The following is a 21,564-nucleotide window of genomic DNA, read 5'->3' on the forward strand; positions in this document are numbered from 1 at the left end:
TACATTAAATACTTCTGAAGATATAACAAAATATATAGATTCATACTAACACTAGCGACCCGCCCCGGCTTCGCACGGATGCAAACTTATACTAAATATACTACAGAATTGGTTTATTTACAACATCACATTACAAACTTCTAAAACTATCAGAGTTTCTTTACTATATTGTCCATATATTATATATAAAAACCTTCCTCTCGAATCTCTCTTTCTCTTAAGAAAACCGCATCAAAATCCGTTGTGTACTTTTAAAGATTTAAACATACATAGGGATATAGGGACAGAGAAAGCGACTTTGTTTTATACTATGTAATGATAATGTATCTAATTATACTTGATGTTTTAATGTTAATTATAAAACTGCACACACACACACACTTCTAAAGCAAAAATTACCCACAGCGATTTACTTTCAGCTCGAATTCGGTACTTTCGTTACGAAATAACGAATTACAAAACAAGTTTACGGTCATTGCCCCTCCGCGGAGGCGGTCTCTCTAGAACATACAGAAATCTATAATTAAATCTTACTAATTATTGTTAATTAGTGAATGCGAGGAAATTGATATTTAATGTTATGTAATCAACTTTTTTTTTGCTCTAAACTTAATTATATAAAAAAAACAAATGATCTACTAAGTCTATTACAAGGTTGGTTAATAGATAAATATTTAAGAAAGTAAACAAAATTAAAACACTTTTATTCATTGATACATTCAATTAACAGATTATTAATATTATCTTTGTATAATTATGTATTTTTGATATTTACATATTATATATTGATTACATAATTGAATTCGACAGGTTTATGTAAATTAGCAATAAATAAACTCCACTGAATCTATTATGTAAACTCTATCTTTAATATAATATATATTGCTAAAAGGTGCTAAAAGGAACGCTTTGAATTTATCTGATAGTAAAGTTCCGAAATCTTCTTTAAAAAATTCATTTTTAACTTGATTAGATTACTTGGATATCATTTTTATACTAACCACTAACTGCCCTTCCCGGATAAAGCTGAATCGATATAATGCATATGCTTAATGTCTGAAGTATATGTATGTATGTCTACGAATTTCTCGAAAACTAGACGTCGTATTGGGATGATCATTTTTCATTTAAGTTATTACACTTCAACTCAGGGAACAGTTTTTTTTTCATTCAAATTAGTCTAGTAGTTTCATAGATATATATTTTTTTATTTTCAGTTCTCTAGCTGTTTCTAATTTTGAAGTCAGTTTATTTTTTTTATACATTACTAATTAAAGCTCGCGGCTTTGCTCGCATTAGGGAGTTGGTTGTCAGGTGTTCGGGAAGAAAGTAGCCTATGTCCTTTGGAGTTTAAACTTGCTTTACACCAAATTTCATCAAATTCGGTTCATTGGTTTGGTCGTGAAAGATCGACAGACAGACAGACATAGTTACTTTCACATTTATAATAATATTAATATAGATGATTAGTATAATTTATTAACATAAGAATTAATAACATTAAATGGTTAAATATACACAAATATGACCTAAAACTAGTTACTGTATAAATCTTGACCGCGTGGAATGGTGGCAAGAATTTCCACGTTGAATCGCAATTCCGATCCTCTGGGCAAAAAACGAACCAGCACTCCTGACACCAGTGGAAGCAATGAGGCGAGGTGTTATGCTTTTGATGAAGCTATATAGAAGTACAGATTAAAATATGCTTTTCTATCAGCTGCTAATAATTTAAGCTTTATAAACTTAGTAGATTTGGTTATGTTGGTAGCGAGGAGATATTATATAATATAAAAGATGATAAATTGTATGGAATTTAATTATTGACGAGGAATTAGAAATCATCATTGTATAATCCTTTCGTAAAATATTCAATACATACGCAGACAGCTAGCATATTTGCAATTTGATTGGCTAATTAAAGTAGTTGTCATTTTAAACCACAGATAACACGGGCATTATGAACATCATAATTCATTGTTATAATACCGTTTCTTTTTTTCATTTTATTATATAAAAACCGAGAACATTCTTATTTCAAAATTTACAAATAATATATTAAATAATAGATTTATTGTCTGAACGATATCCTTAGGTTTTAAAAACCCATCTGAATCTTGAAACCTCCATGATAAATTTTAGAAAGTAGATTTTATCGTCTAAAATGAAAAATAAATGTAACAGTTCTGTAAGACAAATTCATAGTTTGTAGTTATTATAAACAACTAACTTTATTTTTCTTTATCTTTAAATAATCAGTATAATAATATACCTCAACAAAAATGCAAAGCAAATTAGCCTACTTTAAAATTTTAGGTCAAATTTTTGGAGTAAAGTGTTTAAAAAAAATAAATACCATAAACCGTTAGTCGAATGCAAAGTAGCTACAACACGGTAACGTACTTTACTCATACGATGATAATATATTTAAAAAAAAACCATATTATTTGACAATCAGTAGACGCCATATTGAATTTGACAGTTAATCTAAAATACTTTTACAGATTAAATAAGTTATCGGTTTTTAAGTTTTGCTGTTTTATTTTGGCAAGTTGCTTTATTTGATATAAAAGGTCCTTAATTTTCATAAATATTGTATAAGGCATGAAATTTAACGTCATGAAATATTATAATTTCATGTGGTCAATTTGTGTTTATAATTCATCTCGTGATCGGCGGTGATGGAAAACATCGGGAGGAAACCTGCACGTGTCTAATTTCATCGAAATTCTGCCACATGTGTATTCCCCAAAATGCACACAGCATTTGAGTGCATTGGAACTTGAGGCCTTCTACTCAAAAGGAGAGGCCTTAGCCCAGCAGTGGGAAATTTACAGACTGTTAATAATAATTATTATAAACGATGTTTTTCATAAACGACGTAGTTTCTAAACATTAGCTTGATCTAGAATGTTAATTGATCATCTGCGCTAGTTAGCGGCTTGATTGATATTACTATTATATGTGTGCGTGTAACACACCTTACGAGTATCTAATTTTGTTTTTGTCTGTAATTGTTCATACAATTAAATAATGAAAAACTGAATAGGATATTTTTTGCTTCTCAACTACTTACTACAATGATATTTAAATTTTAGTCGAAGATCACGATTTCAAATCCCCGCACGTGTAATAAAAAACAACATGATATATCAAAGACTTCTTTCTTAATTTAAAGAAAAGGAAGTAGAGCAGCGTGGAAGTGCAGGGTCCAAAGCCTGAGGTGTGCGACATGAAAAAACGAATATTATATAAAATTTAAAAATAAAAAAGTGAATAGAGGTCGATTATGAATATATTCTCTAAACGGACAATGCCTGTAAGTTAAAAGGACTACAGACCTTTGCCAGAAATAGAACACATAAAATAAAAGTCTAACTGCGATATTATTATTATCATTGTAACCGACATTTAGTTCCGTTCCTCTTAAACATTGAGTCACTTATGTCACATACTATGCAACTTTAAATTTAGAACGTATTCACATCAATCTCACATGACTGATCTATTATCGCAATATAACTGCACTTCATCACACACATTTTTTTTAAATTATAATTCCTTTGACAAAAGTCACTAATCATAAGCACTTACGTCAGAACATAACAAAACTCATTATTCTCATTCAATCATTTTCCCAATACTGTCACGGCATATTTTTATTTATAGTGGGAAAGCAAACAAACAAATTGATCGGATGATACACTGATTTCCGTAGGCATTGTGAGCTAATTATTTCCTAAGTAGAAACAATGAGATCGTAAAAAAATGCGTTAAATTACTCGGTACTAGGCGCAGTTTTACCTATATTAAACATTACTGCTCCGTGACCTGGGTAGTGTGACGTTACATTATAGTTAATAACCTAACCCTTTAAAGTGTACAATTAAATAAACTCTTCAGATTTGTAGTATAGTGTGAGACTATACTGTTTCGATTTAACAATAATATTTTATAAAGTACAACATAAATATTACGCTTATTCTAGTAAAATTCTTGATGAAGTTTTTATTGGTTGTGATTAAAGTTTTTATGCCTTAGTCATAAAATCTTGACCCCATTTTATTTCCCATTTCTATTGAAAAATGTAACTATAATTTTATTCAAAAAATATAAAGATATAAAGTCGTTCCTACAAATTGTAACCAACGAATAAGATGATCAAATCATAAATTACGGAATTCGAAGATGATCGGTTTCACGGTATTATTTCCGCTCTATCGCTAAGAAATGGAAAACGAGATATAATTATGCATTGAATATAATTATTTCCGCGTCGTCTGTATATGTTGATGTTATAAAAAAACCGGTAGAATGGAATCTCCTTTGATTGGAATATGTGATAGATTCATTGTGCTGTTTTAAGAGCAGCCTTGAGAAATACGACCATATGTGTTATAATCATATATCATTACTAGATGAAAACCCGGCTTGACTCAGATGAAAATAGAGAAACTTAACAAATACGATTTATCATTTAAACGTTGTACGAAACATCTATATTTTCTATTATGTTGTGAAAACTAACAATAATCTTTCATTCCACAGTTTTCTGAACGCATCCGTAAACGTCAAACATAGAAGCCCGTAGAACTGTCATGTCATTGAATTTTACGGATTTAAAATCGAAACATCATCATAGCAAAACTGTGACCGGATATATAAGGACGACAGGTTGGCGATAATAATCCATTCGCTTAACTGTCAGAATATTTGGCGATTTGCCTGTCATAGAATGAAAATGTCTGTTGGCGGTCATTGTAATATTTAAAAAATATGATTTCGTAATTCTCTTTCTAATAATATATATTAGAGTTATTCGTAAGTAACGCAACTAAACATATTATCTAGAAATCTTTGTAACTTATGTAAAGAAACAATAAATAAAAAGTATCGCATAACGCTTATCTACATATAAATGTAAATTTACATATTAAAATAGTTACAAGGATTATGTTATACAATAAATTATGAATATTAAAAGCCATGGCGTCATTCTTATCAAAGCCTGTTTTCTGATTGAGCAGTTTATTTAAAAAAAAAAAAAACAATAATATGTCGTGTTTGTTCTCTAATGCGTATTATTTTCTTTTTTACTTATTAAAAAAAACATAGTGTATGTATATTTTTCAATGCATTCCTTAAACTTAAATAAAACTATTATTATATATTAAAACTCTAAATTTTGTATATTTATAAGCGCTTAAGTCAGAAAACAAAACCAATTTTAAAAATTGTTTTTCAGTGAAATAGTTTATTATGTGACTAAGATTATTTAATTTACTTAACAGTAACAGCTTGTAAATAAATTTAATACTGCCGGGCTGAGGCTTCCATTTGAGGATAAGGTTAGGAACATATTCCACCACGTTGCTTGCATTCCTTCGGAATTAGACTATTTCTAGGCAATGTTTCCTTACGATATTTTCCTTCACCGGCGAACTCGAGATGAATTATAACCACAAATTAAGCACATGGACTTTCAATGGTTGCCTGGGTTTGAACCCACAGTCATCGGTTACGATGCACGCGTTCTAACCACTGGGCTATCTCGGCTTTACTAAATGCTACGACATAAATGAACGGCACAATAACTAATGTGATAAACTATGAATCAATCGTGAATAGTTCGAGGGCATTTTTATTACTTAATATAATAAATATAAATTCATTAAAAGTTTAACTATAATAACTTAAGAACCGGCTGTTATTGCTACATGAAATGCAAATGCTTGGAACGGTATTTTTTTTTAAGTAGATAGGCAAATGAGCCACCTGAGTCAGTCTAAGTAAATTATTGCCACTGTCTACGAATTGCCACCAACCTTGGTAACAACCTCGGAAATTGCAATTTGGCGGTAAATTTTGTAATGAGCGGATGATACCCATCCAAAAAAGTTATACAATACTCTGTTACCAAGTAAATATTTATTCTAGACTAGCGACCCGCCCCGGCTTCGCACGGGTGCAATGATATGACATCACAGTAGAAACTGATCAAATTATCAGTTTCTCTACGAAATCCATGTATTATACATATAAAAAACTTCTTCTCGTATCACTTTATCTATTAAAAAAGCCACATCAAAATCCGTTGCGTAGTTTCAAAGATTTAAGCATACATAGGGATATAGACAGAAAAAGCGACATTGTTTTATACTATGTATAGTACGACATAACTTAGATGTAGCATCGGAAAATGCAATAAAGCCGATTACTGACGATTTATACAAGAAATAGAAACAGCTTCCTATGTCGCCATTCGACGCTATTCGTCGCTATAGATTCTCGCGTCAGTTCAACCATGTCAACGTGACAAATTGACGAATATATTAGGTCATATAATCTTACAAGTTATTATGTTTGTGTAAAGATCATAATCACGTAAGAAATAAAGATTGATAACTTAAGATAGCGTCCCTAATTCGGATTTGATCAGTTTTACGAATTTTGCCGATGCTACATCTAAGTTGTGTCGTACTATACTTATTCTAGATATGTATTCGTGTTGCCACGCGTAACTCTCTAAAAAAATAAACAAGCTAGCCATTGAACGTGAATTCATTGAATTTCGATGGAATTCACAAGTCACGAGTGAGATAATTCATATCATGACGAATATATCAGATTCACAAGATAGTCAAAATACTGCATCCATTCGTAAAAAATAACGTCACGCTCTCTGGCCATATGTAAAATACATCCCGTGTAACAAGGTTGCTCGAGAGTTATAAGTCTAGTTTTTACCAATTGTATGAAACCTCATCGACTTTTTCAATCGAATTCGATTATTTATTACATAATTCGAAATTTAAATATTTTTTTTTTAGAACACAATGCATTAGGCGAGGAAGTGAATATGTTATGTTAAATGAAGCTATTTTTTAATTTATAATAGTGTCGATTAAATTGTCTGCTAAATAACTTTGTACGATAATAATCTTTGAATATGTGACTTCGATGATTTTAATTGCGAACGACTCAACTGGTCATTTAATCCCTCTCTTAGTGTTAATGTTAACATTTGTTGGCGACAAAAGTTGTATTTGAATCATAGAAAATCAATCGATACAAAAAAGATCTGTACAGATATTATAAAAAAAAAATCACTCTCTATCTTTGACGAAACCACTGTACCTAAGCTTGAGCCAAAGTTTATCTGGCCAACATGACGATTGACTGCAAACGAAGAAATTTCCAAATATTTCAGGGAAAATTCTATTAACGAAATACAATTTCGAAAGCATACAAAATTATTTTAGTCTTGTAATATATTTATGTTACATGTAAAATTTTGTACAAACACTTCTTTATAATAACTATGAATCATAACATATATCATTTTATTTATATACAGATATCACATACGAATTGGTAGGTATATCTAAGATATCTGGAGATAAGATTCGGTAAGAAATAATAAAGTAGCCAATACTTTCCTTATTTATCAAAAGTATAAACTATATTTATTATTATCACGAATGTTGATGTGTTTGTTAGTCAATAACCGGGTAGACCAAATCATAGCTCAATTTACTTGATTATAAAATTAAAAAGTTAAAAGTGTCAAGTGCATTTAAATATGTTGACAACAATATTGACCACGTGTCATCAGTCACGGCTGCCATTATCAACATAAAGTAACCAAATGCGCAGGACATACTATAGTTCACAAATGCACTCTATAATTCTATGCCCTCATAATACGTACATCTGACACGATAACGATCGATGGACAGTTCAAACGAAAAAGGACTTATGTGCCTCTAAACACAGCCAACTTCCGCACTTCGACTTGCTATTGAATACTCCTTAAAAATCCCCTATAACGTTCTTTTTTGCTACAACTGTCATCTCTACATAGTATAAAACAAAGTCGCTTTCTCTGTCCCTATATCCCTGTATGCTTAAATCTTTAAAAGTACGCAACGGATTTTGATGCGGTTTTTTTAATAGATAGAGTGATTCGAGAAGTAGGTTTTTATATATAATTTAGTAAAAAAACACTGATAATTTTAGAATTTTCTACTGTAATGTCAATGCACCCGTGCGACGCCGGTGAGGGTCGCTAGTTTGTATATATGACCTTATTTTCCTATCCTAGCCACGAAACTAACAAGACTGTTGATAGTAGTTAATATGCATGGATAACACAAATCGAGTTTTTATCGATATAAACAAAGAACGAATAACCGTAGTCGATTCAAGTTCAATTACAAGCGATATTAGAAGGTCACTCAATATTCTCACAAAACAATCAACAATGGCGCTTAGAAATTTTCGAGTTGTTATGAAAATTCGGAGACACGCTCTGACGATTTTATGATCAAATTTTACTACAACAATCGGTTTTTTTTTAATCAGTGACACATAAAAATGTTGCCAAATATTAACTTACTTTTACGAAAAAAAGAAACTTATAAAAGTGAGTATTTTGTAATATTTTTTATTCTACATAATTGCATTTAAAATATCATTAAATAAATGTTTAAATAAACATTAAATCACATAACAGATAATTTAATTTGTTTCAAATTTTGAGACAAAGATTTTTTTTTGATTATTTGGCTTATTGGCGCTACGCCAATAAGCCAAATAATCAAAAAAAAATGTTTGCACGTGCAATAATTTTAAACACTTATAAACCATTTTAAATGCGTACAAGCGTATCGTTATTATATTTGCTGTAACATATATAATTTAACGTGTTCGAGTTACCGTTTACCTACAATTTATTTCAAGTTTTAAAACGCAAATGATTATATCCCTTAACTATACGAATTGAAACTACAAGAATGCGATCAATATGTTACCTGGAAGGCATAAGTGACATGTATACAAAACAAAGTGTCACTTTTGACATTTGTTATTGAATTCGTCAATTCGTTTTTGTTAGTGTGAAATGTCCTAAAAACTCGCATATTTATAACTACCGTTACATTGTTGCCAAATAAACCACAACACGCCTTTCAATAATATTATACTAATATAAAGCCTCAGACTTTAGTTACAATTCTCCTCTAAAACTCTATACTAATTTTAATAACACTAATAAAAGCTGTATTGTTAAACATTGCGTTGTCTTCTTCTTGTAAATTTAAAATTACTAATAACAGAAAGAGACAATCGCTTTGTTCGGGAGAAATTCAACATACATTGTTCACTAGACAATAATTATATACGTAATGTTGCAAACTAAGGTATCAGGTATGGTTTACACTTATGTCAATATCAATCTCTTTGAGTGAAGGTGAAGTGTCCATAAATACTATTTTGTACATTTAGCCCATAAACTAACATAATTTAAATGTAATCTATACCTATATACAAAAGTGAAATACTAAAAAATTTCAGAAACTATAAACTTTAAATTTGACAGGTTCCTTATAGGGTGTAATCACCCACTAAGGGTTTTACAAAACTCCACCCTGAGGGAATAAAACGGGGTTTAGAAGTTTGTTTAAAAATTTTCGCATGGATAAAACCGCAAGTAGACCTAGTATTATATAAAAGCATAAGGTCTATTCATCGTACTCCATGCGAGGAATTAAATTTATACACAAATGTGGTCATTGTTATCGAGACGGAATTGTGTTACAATAACAAACGCTGTCGGTTTCACCTCAACATTAATTTAAAAGAATAATGGGAAAGTGAAAGAGGTCACCATAACACACACGGGAAAACCCGCCTGAAGTATGCTCTACCATTATAAACCTACTTGTACTTTTATTAAATATTGTTTACTTTATTATTCAGAAATGTTTTTATACCACGAATTTAAAGCGATTCTAATTCGCTTATCAAACAAGCGAAGCCAAGCAAGAAACAGTTATAGTACGACACAACTTAGATGTAGTATCGGCAAATTCAATAAAACCGATTACTGTCGATTTACACAACCAATAGAACTCCCTATCGCGCCATTCGACACTATTCGTCGCTATATGTAGATTCTCGCTCCGGTTGCATGTAAATCGACGTGTCAAATTGACGAGTATATTAGGTCATATGATATAACAAGTTATTACGTTTGTGTAGAAATCATATTCACATAAGAAATAAATATTAATAATTTGGGATAGCGTGCTTAATTCGGATGTGATCGGTTTTACGAATTTTGCCGATGCTACATCTAAGTTGTGTCATACTTTCATAAAATTGAAATCGAAAGGATAATATATCAGTCGGAATATAACGAATCATCCTAAAACTCTCAAGAAATGCGTCATGTCAAGAAAGTTAGGTGACAATTATATCTGACACCAACGAGATCTCGCTTTCCCTACAAACGGCGGCTTAGTGAAAACGCTTAACGGTATTTTCACCCATCTAAACATTATTGGATCGACAGTTCATTTCAATAAACAATTTTAAAGTAACAACATCTTATGTAGGTATATAGCCTATTTATTTTTGTAATGGAATAAGTTTTATTAGGTACTGTATAAATATTGACCGTGAGCAATGGTAAGAATGCTAGCAGCATTTCCCCGTTGAATCGCAATTCAGATCCTCTGGGCAAAAAACGAACCAGCCCTCCTGCCACCAGTGGAGGCAATAAGGAGAGGTTATACTTTTGTTGAAGACTTTTGCACCACTACTCCAAGGACCAAATGTTACGATAACAAATGGAACAAAAAAAGTAATCTGACGTATAACAAAAAAAATGATTTTATTCATAGGTTATATTTGCTATATAACCTATGAATAAAATCATTTTAAAAACTAACCTTATTCAGTTATAAGAAAACCTTCTTTGTATTTTAATTTTAATTGAAAATTATTATAAAATAAATGAACAGCCAAAGGTTGTCGTGATTGTAAACACTTGCAGTTGAATTATTGGTTGATATCTTGGACGTAAGTGACGTTTCCTTTGGTCTGGTCAGTTTGCGATATAGGCTAATTGGATAGCTGTCCGGACAGTTCAAGCACATAGCAATAATAGTTACTCATTAAGTAAATAATATATTTAATTATTTAATCATTAAAAGAAAAATATTTATCCAATATAATGAAACAAAGCAATCCATATAAGTTTGTTGAGAATATATGAGGGTAGGTGATAGCTCGGTAGTTATTATATTAACAGAGGTGTAATCTCTATTTCCTAACTTCCATAATCCAACACTAATAAAATTTCAGGCACAGGAATAACGAATGAAGCGCACAAAAAAAATAAATACTGCAACATCCCAAAAGAAAGTCTCGACTTTAAAGCCAATTAATTTTATAATAACCTAGGTCCTATGAATCTGTAGTTGCATAAGGTCGAGAATCGTTTCAGATTAGACGCGTCTGTAAGCCCTTTGAAAACTAACAATAATGTAATACGAAAAACAACTACAACAACTATATATTTAGAAAAGAAAATTATAGAAACCAATTATCTTCCATGATTACGTAATTATTTATAAGATTATCCAAACAAAAAAAAAAACAAAAGCTTTTCACGAAATAAGAACAATGCCATACAAAGTTCTCACATCGATTGTAACATCCGTAGGATTCACTTTCATCAGACAACATCGAAAGTGTTTAAACAATTAATTTTAATTTCAAGTGAAATCACACTGTGAATAGAACGTATTTATATAAAACGGTAGGTTTAAAAGCATTTTGAAATTAATAAGTTGAAATAGCTATAACACCTCCTTTGTTAAACTATTATAGCTAACATCAGCCATATTGGATATATTGTCCGCCATATTTAAAGTCTAATGGTGTCATATCACCTAAATATTTTAAATAAACGTTATACATAATTTTTGGCGGACAATGACTACAGACTATTTTAGATGTGTTGTTTGCCTTATTAAATAACTTGTGACGTCATATGTGCTATAACATTAGGAACACTTGGCCACGCTGATCGATTGGCTTTTAAACATTAGTAGCATTAATATCTCCGCTTATAATTACTGTCACATTATGCTGTTTGTTAGGAACGATGAAATTCGTGATAAGAACTTATGTATTTCAATACGAATAAAGAAATTGAGATCCCTTAGGAGTAGAACCACATGTATCTCTGAAGCGAATATAGCAGTAAGATTCCAAATCTAATCCTCAAACAAAGAAAATACCTTTAACCCAAGAGAGAACCCAATAGTGAGGTTGTTACAGGTATGTTACTTCTTGCAAAAATCATTCGATATTTATAAGAAATTTATTCAATATCCTCTAAGCTATTTGAACGTGACTTAGTATCAAGCTCATCAAGAGCAAGTACTTAATATATTATCTGAACTACAACCTAGCAATAGAGATCCATAGCAGAAACACAATAGACTGGTATAACAACATCTAGGCCAACCAAAGAATTCTAATTCCCAAGAAGACGAAAAACTACCGTTCAAATTTAAATTGTGATACCAGATAATAAAAAAAATGCTAACAAAAAAAATTAGAAAAGATCAATAAGCACCAAAGGCGCGGAAAACATGTCTGTATAGATAAGAAGCAAAAATTAAAATATATGTACATATATAAAAATATAAATTTGTTAACATTATAAAAAAAAAAAAATTAGTATGTGATCGCGCGAAAATATTATTGTAATTATCGGATGCTTATGACTGACATCAACTGCGCTGTCACAGTAATAACCTATTTCGATAAACAAACGTAAGACGCGATTATAATTAAAACTACACAATACTTATTGTTTTTAAAGATAATTTGAAATAAACAGTCGTGATATCGCCTAATCCTCATAATGACATAGTCTAATTTCTTCTACGAAACACGCTATCGTTACAATATATTTGTTTACATATTTATCAATCATTACAGTTTACAATAACACGGTTTCTGTTTTTATATCATAAGCTTCGATAATATAAAACAACAACATGTTTTTTTTTTATTACCAGAATATATAATGCGTTAATAATCGAAGATCGCGTGCTCCAATCCGGAAATTGCACACCTGGAGTTTCATACCTTTTTGTTGTTTTTTTTTTTTTAATTCATCTCGCGTTTGCTGGTGACGGGTGCGATCGTGAGATAACTTTGTTTTTCTTTTGTATAAAAAACGTATTAATAATATATTATAGATAAAAATTCTTTTTAATACTATTAACACCTGACCGATCACTCCCTCTCACATGTAAAGGAAGCAACGGGCTGAACTTAGTATTTAATATATGTTCTTATTATTAATAAATATTTAATTTCTTTCTCTAAGCTATATTAATATTATAGATATGAAAATAACTCTGCTTATCTGTCTGTGGCTTTTTCACGACCAAACTACTGAACTGAATTTGGTGAATTTTTGGTATGAAGCATGCTTAAACTCCAAAGAATAGCTATAATTGTTTATGCCTGCACTTTATAACCAGGATCTCGGGCGTAACTGCGGGCGACAACTAGTATATTATATATGTATTTTTATAACGAAAAAAAAACGAGCCATCTGATCAACCGCCATTTCAATTTAATTTAAAAATAGTCGTGAGTCACAATATTAAAGTTCAAGTAAATACAGTAGAGTCATAAACTCGGACATATCATATTATTAATTTTATCAGAATTCTGTCTAGACGTGTATTCGACGTATCTATCTGACAATAATAATAAGTAACAGATATTAGGGACTTGACGGGCCGTAAAATTAAAATTTATTTCATGACATAATTCCTTTAGCCTCATAAATTTATGAATTGGGTATGGTGATAAAACATTTTCACATATCAAACACCGATTGGGATATTATACAAATGTAGTTTGAAACTCACCAAAAATGATTGTGTATTCGATATATGGAGTGTAGGGTTAAGGAGCACTATCTACGTGTATAAAAAGTGTTCCTAAAAATGTTTGAAAACTACATAACGCCATTGAAACTAATTGTGAGACCATATGAGATACGTCTCCTCAACTCTAAATGTTCATACTTCGAGCATACACTAGGTGGACTGCAATGAATCAAATAACAGACTTGTTCGCTGTAAACGTGATCATAAACAAAGCCTCGTGCGTTTCTCGCACTAAATTATTGCCATTTGATGACGCGAGCACCGATAAGAGTATCGGCCATTGTTATGAGTATTTGGAGCAGAAATAAAAACGATCACATTATGTATATGTAAACGCTGTGATTTTATCTGTGCCGCTGTCAATTGCAATTGACATTTATTATCTGAAATGCTTGCTTACGAACATTGTTTAGCGAGTACCTATTCAACACTGATTTCATCCTGTTATCGTTGATTTGATATCGAAAGACAGAGACAGACACGACAAGACCAGGACAAAACTGTTTAACCAATCAACCCCTAAAAAAATAATAGATAAGTCCGTACACGCAGCTTGTATAACGTTCGGATGTATCTGAGTAAACACGTATTAAGTCTAATGAATAATACTTTTACCAAATGTAAATACGAATAAAATTGTCTCACAATATGTCAACAACTGTTTGCAAGACCCTACTTTAGAATATTCAATATATTTGAAATTGATTTTCAAATCGTGAATGGGGAAAGTTTTCAATGCAGAATTGCCAATTAGTTTTATTACGTAACGAGGTTAGAAAACACAGTCCTGGGTGACGATCTTCTTATTACGTAAAGCTTAATTTATATCTATTTTATATATTTAATTATAAATTATAAAAAGCGTGGAGCGCTCGTTGATTTTATGCATGAAAATCATATTGTATATTATATAAATAATATTATTATATAAATGTAATTGTGTGTAATTAATACGTGTTATTTAATTAATGAAAAAGTAACTAATTACTGGATTTACTGCCGGTTTATTTTCAATCTACATTCTAAGTAGGTGGTAAGCATGATTTTAATTTAAATCTTTTAAACTGACGACTTCAAAGTGCTTGTAATTGCAGAGTTGAATTATTTAGATGTCGAAACAAAATTAAATTTAAAAAAAAAATACTAATTAATTGTTACGTTCCCTTATGTTTATATTATGCAAGGCGTTTTTTAATGCGTATAAATATATGTTTCATTTCTATACTTTGGATACGTATTTGTATCAATACTTTAAAAAAACTTGCGTGATCCAAACCTATCATATTCCCCAATAATAGATTTGTATTAGGTAATATATAGCATGTTCTGATTTTAGCAACTAAAATGATATATTATAATTACTTTAACGTAAAAATGTGTGTTACGTTACCATTTGCTTTTGAGTAAAGAAAAAGTTGTTTCCCTACGCATTTTTTGTTAAGAATTACTACAAAGTCATGCCAATGGGTAAAATTATAATTGTGACTTTCACATTAGCACTCTAATTAAGCTCTTCGATCAAACTAACAGATAATCTATTATACCTTTAGAATGCGAATACGCGTCATTTATTTTTTCTATTTCCTAATGCAGAGAAAAGAGATAAAAATCCCATAATTGACAGCCAATTGACAAATGAAGGTATCATTAATCGTAAGACGAATTTCAGTTAGCATGACGTTGTATATTTGCTCTGTAATCTGTTTTTATTTTGTTGTTTAACTGTCAATTCTATTTGTGTTACCAGTTTAAAAAAAAATTGGATGACTTTTTTTAAACTGGTAACACATCACGTTTCATACATAAATACGTTTATTATACGTATTATGATGTAATAAGTTGAGGGGCATTGGCATTCAAGACGACGACTTCCCGGTCGAGATACTAACTCGATATGTTATGCAAGACAATTCCCGTGAAAGCGTGGCGTGACGGGCGCTAACATAAACACGTGATTGGAAATACGGAGCACGCGAACGCACGTGACACTTGATTTTTGGATAAAATGTCTGTGCCCAAGACACGGCCACTTACTTAAAAAAAATGAGTATGTATTGTACGACACAATTTAGATGCAGCATGGGCAAATTCAATAAAATCGATTACTGCCGATTTATATAACCAATAGAAATAGCTCCCTATCGCGCCTTTCAACGTTATTTTAAAGCAATGGTTTATTTGATTGGTGGTGATCACGGTTACTTGTGATTTACAGGTATCTACCTACTTTTAATTTTTTTTAATATAGCAACAAAACAATTGAAACTAATTTTAAAAGTAAAGCATGATTGTGAAATAAATTAGTTTGAGTGTTGTAAAAAAACTTATATAAAAACGAATCATCAAAACATTTTGGTAGGTATTCACGTACATTTTAAAACACTTTTTATTGTTATATTTAATTCATCAACTTTATTGCAAACAGGATGTGTATTTGGCAAATCTACTTAATTTATAAAATCGTGGGGTTCTCAATATAGCTTTAAACCTACATCATTACATGTTTTATTCAGTAACTAGTGCGCAAAATCGGGTCCATACGTGGAAAGGATACAATTATTTTTAGACTACGCCGTACGAATTAAAAAAAAATGAACTAGTTCTTAAACGGGTTAAATACTACTATAAATTATAATGTTGGACGTTAAAGAACCAGATGAGTCAATATTTGGCCCCTCAGTTCATCTCGAATTGTGTCCACTACACATAAGTTGAGCGATAGGGTCGAGGTTCGAACAATAATATTTTTAAATTACAATTATTGTATTATCTCTATAAGCGATCTTTATTATCTCGACATTTAAACACAAATAAAGAAAGGGATTCGGACCATTCGAAAAAATATTTTAACTTTCAAATTTCGAACAGTGAACTGTCAAACGTCCGAAAACAGACCTTGCTACAATAGACAATAGCAAGATGCTAGATTGATTTATAGTGATAAGTTATCGATATATCATAGACACACTGTCAAATATAATAAATACAAATATAATGCACACAAATATTATAAACAATATTGTTTTTACTTTTTATTTCGATATAATCAATCATACGACACATATCGATTACAAAAATAACAGATAACAATGCATTTCTTTATTCGAAAATTCTAATATTTTCAACTTAAACAATTCTCAGTATCATAAATCACGCTAATAAAAAAGTATTCGTAATCTTTTACAAACCTAGATTTTCTTATCGGTTTACGGTGTGCATTAATCGACATGATTTTTAAATTGAAATAATTAATTAAAAAAACCTCCTTTTTAAGAACTGATAATATTATAAAATTTAACTGCATCTCCTTCAACTTGCTTTATATAAAAAAATATATAATCTATATTCTAATTTCAAATTAATTATAAAACAATATTGTAATAAAATTAAATTGCTATGGATTAATATTATAAAAAAGGGACAATATTGTCATTACTAAGAAGGATTTAGCCTTGAACCCATAACAAAGGAATGTTTTGTTGAAAATTGAAAGTCGAGCGTAAACTGTAGGCTAATAAATATGACCTTCGTAAATGGTGTCGAACATCGCTACTGCCAGCGCTACCCGTATCATGTTACACGGTCCAAGAACAAAAACGTAAACACAAAAATTAAAAAAAAAAGTGTATTGTGATTATTATTATGTTATGATTATTTTTTATTATTAATTCTATTTTTATATAAACAGTACAGATAATAAAAAAACATTGTGAAATCATAATCAATTTTTTTTTTGTTTCGACTTATAGGTATTATGACTTTATCTTCAAATGCGAGGCGTGTTTGTAAACATTGTGTCTGTAAACAGTTTTGGATCAACGTAAATACAAGTATAGGTGACTAAGCGAGGCAATTGTTCACATAAAATATATCGCCTATATTTTTTCGACGGTACACGTGTGGGATTGAAAACTGTATTCTAATATTATCGTTACAGAATGATGGTATAGTTCGACACAACTTAGACGTAGATCCGCAAATTCAATAAAACAGATTACTGTCGATTTATACAACCAATAGAAATAGCTCCCTATCGCGACATTCGACGCTATGCGTAGCTATAGGTTCTCGCGTCAGTTCAACCAGAGAAAGCAAGTGCATGTAAATCGAGGTGTCCAAATAACGAATGTATTAGGTCACATGATATTACAAGTTATTAACTACGTTTGTGTAAATATCATATTCACATATGAAATAAATATTGATAATTTTGGATAGCGTACTGAATTCGGTTATGATCGGTTTTACGAATTTTGCCGATGCTACATCTAAGATGTAGTCGTACTGTGTCTCAGCTGATCGTTTTGACAGATTCTATCAATTTGAATAACAACTACATCCAACTTTATCAAGGCGAGAAACACGTCCCTTATCAAACAGACCTAACCTAAAATTTGTTCATGAAATTTGGAAAGCAAATTTATCTCTTATCACTAAGTGCACATAATTGTACCAAATTAAGTGTTATAACAAACACAAGTATCTAATCAGTGTATCCCTTTGATAAGAATGCGTACTCTGAATTTTGTGGTACTTCTATGTTTACATATACATTAATATAGTGAGACGTAAATGGGATTATGATTACATATGTATTATACTACTAAAATTAAAATACACTTAATTTGAGTGGGTTCTAACACAGACTTAGTAAATGATATTATGTCAAACTACCAATAGTTCGAATTTATATCAAACAAAATGACTCTTTCAAACGAAATTACATCACAAACTATAAATTAAATTCATTTTACATATCCTGCATACATGTAAATAATTATGAAAACAGGAACTATTCACTTTCTTATATTTTAATACAATAATGTATTATTTAATAAGCCTTATTTAATATTATTTTTAACACATGCATTGTATCAACTACTATATTTGATTATAGTCGTATAGAAAATGATTTTTCCACGCGGTTTCATCCACATTTTAAACGTTCCTGCTCTGCTCACCTTTCTCAGGACCTACGTTTTTCAAAAGACAAATAATCGTTCTAAATTCGTCTGGTAGTTCCAAAGAGGTTCTAACAAAATAATAACTCATTTTTATTAGCATTCATATATCTATACACATAAACTGGAATGTCGATGTGAATCTCTGATACATATGGACCGATTTTGATGGGATTTTCCCTAGCAGAAAATTAATATAATAAGGAGTAACTAAGGCTATAACAATAACTTTTTTGTTAAATTCAAACGCGTACATAGTCGTGAACTCAACTATTATACGATAAAAATGAAAAGCCCTACAATTCTATTAAACAACATACGTACAATGCACGATTACAATTACGGTAGTTTGACCGTAACTTTCGATTATAATTACTGCCTGATATTCTATAAACTCGTTTTGCCATCTGATTCGCTATAAAACTTATCTAATCTTCAATATCCATTTACATCTCGATACAGATCGATCGTTGCATCACGATTTTAGTTTGATAATGCCAAGGTGACGGACGGTTAATGCAGATCTTAACAAACAAACAAAAGAAATATGAAAATTATCGTTTATTGTTATTCAGTTATTATAGAATTACCCGTAACCGCAGTAAAACTTTTATAATCAAACCATATCCAAAAATATATAAAAATCAATAATAATATAAATACTAAAATGATATCTTATGCAATACTCTTGATCCCAATGCAAGTAGCTAAAGCACTTGTGTTATGGAAAATCAGAAGTAACGACGGTACCACACCCAAACCCAAAACAATATAGAAAACTAATGATTTTTCTACATTGACTCGGCTGGGAAGAAAAGCATTTAAAAAAAAGAATATATAACGAAATATTTTATTTCGATGTGGGGCGAACTCTCCTAAGGAGATTTTTTGGATTTTGGCAGATATAAAATTGCTTTCCCTAATTATATTAGAACGTAAACAATCCTGCGTCTTCTTCTCTCGAATGTCAAACTAATTATGTCAGAAAGAGAGGCATCATTGTTCAATCAAAGTTTATAAGTGAGGCCTTTTGCGTTCAATCAAAAAGCAGTCAAATAACATGTTCGTTATCTCTATCTTCATAATGGTAATGCTATAATTCACATTCACACCTAAACACACACTTAAAGCCTATACCATAAATTCCTCGTTACTCACAATAGAACTCTTTGTGACCGTTACTTACTGACTTCTGAGTCATGTTTCAAGTATCAAGTTCCAAATTCAAATCGTTGTCTTTATTTATAATAAATTTTAAGGCTAAGGTTTAATACTATAAGTCCAATGTTTAAAAAGTAAAGATAAGTAATAATATAAAGTAATGGTTTTTTATACAGTTACAAAATATTATCTATATAATCTAACATAAAAAAAAATTAGACCACAAATCTTTTACCAGTCCAAGGCCTACTCGCGATTGTGAGACAGAATAATAAAAGTAAATATTAAGTAACGAAATTAACGATTGTAAACTTATTCCATTTATAAATTTAAGTTTATTAATTACTTAACCACATCAAAATGCAAACAATTTAGTTAGAATACTTACTATAATAATGTTTATTTACCCAATAATGACGTTTACAAAACTTGATTACTTAAATAAAATTTATTATGTATTGATTGGCTTAAGTAACGATTTATTATAAAAAAAACAGTATCGTGCTTCCCCTGTAATTTTTAAGTAAACATTGCGTTGTGTTATATGTGATAATTGATTATTGTTTGTTTTGTATTTATATAATTCTGATTTATTTGTTTATTTTTTCTTTTTTTAAATGCGGGTAGTATTTTACATAAAAGCGCAAAGAGGTCGTTAAATTCAATTTAACGCAGATACTTTTTTACATTTTTTTTTTAATATATTAAATATGTATTTAATTACCAAGTTGAAACAGCAAATTCTAATTTAACAAATGCATACTCTATTAACGTTTTTGTTTATGCTTGATTTATCAAAGTAAAGTTTTATAACATTATATAGTACAACTTTATAATTATATTACCTTATATTACATACTTGTTTGATTTAAAATTATGTTAATTCAAGAAAATGGTAACGTAAACTGATTAAGAAATTTAAAATTTTCACTTACAATACTTTGGCCTCTGGAGAAAATGTCGTCCCAAACTTTCCCCAAAGCTCCGATACACGAAATCACAACACTACCACAAATTATACGAGTGTTTGTAATGTGAAACCTATTTTCTTTTTTAATTGTTAAAAGAAAAAATATTTGTGTGAAATTCGAAATTCAAAAAAGCGCGCGCAACGCGTCCTTCGCGGCTGCGCGCTCTCCACTGACTGGCGCTGACGCGAGTGACGCGTTCAGAAATCGGAGAATGCGACGCGTATCTCCCGAACCGTTCTCGACACATGCAGTCTTTGTCTTAAAAAGTTTGATATAAAATTTGAACGTAAAATATTATTAGTTGTCATGATATGTTATTTAAACTGCATCTCAATTAAACATGGTTCAATGTTTCATTAGGTATTCTATTTAGAAACTGCGCACAAATATCTCAAAACCAAGACAAATACTAAGTTACAATATTTCCTATTAGTATTAATTAACGAATTTAACAAAAAATGTATACTATTTTGAAGGCGCGACGAACATAGAAATTTAATTTTAAGTTCTCAATTACAAAATTGGAACAATAATTTCTACTAACTTTTTAACTGGTTTCATATTTTGAAAACTTTATCGTAAAAATAATTTTGTATAATTTAAGTAAATATAATAGTTTATATTAGAACCCAGTCAATTGCCCACAAAATGTCAGAATGGCTGTTATGTGTGTACTGTAAGGAGTAATATAATTCTGATTTTGTA

The 21,564-nt window shown here is 30.4% G+C and overlaps 1 protein-coding gene across 1 annotated transcript in view; it reads right to left on the reverse strand.

Annotated features, from left to right (window-relative positions):
- Positions 1-21,101, reverse strand: part of LOC124536908 (SH2 domain-containing protein 4B-like) — a 41,136-nt gene extending 20,035 nt beyond the window's left edge. The window contains exon 1 of the mRNA XM_047113573.1: positions 20,824-21,101. The gene's annotated coding sequence lies outside the window, so the exon portion shown is untranslated. The remainder of the gene's footprint in view (positions 1-20,823) is intronic.
- Between the last annotated feature and the right edge of the window lie 463 nt (positions 21,102-21,564).

This window comes from Vanessa cardui, chromosome 17 (genome assembly GCF_905220365.1).
Source record: "Vanessa cardui chromosome 17, ilVanCard2.1, whole genome shotgun sequence".
Taxonomy (NCBI): domain Eukaryota; kingdom Metazoa; phylum Arthropoda; class Insecta; order Lepidoptera; family Nymphalidae; genus Vanessa; species Vanessa cardui.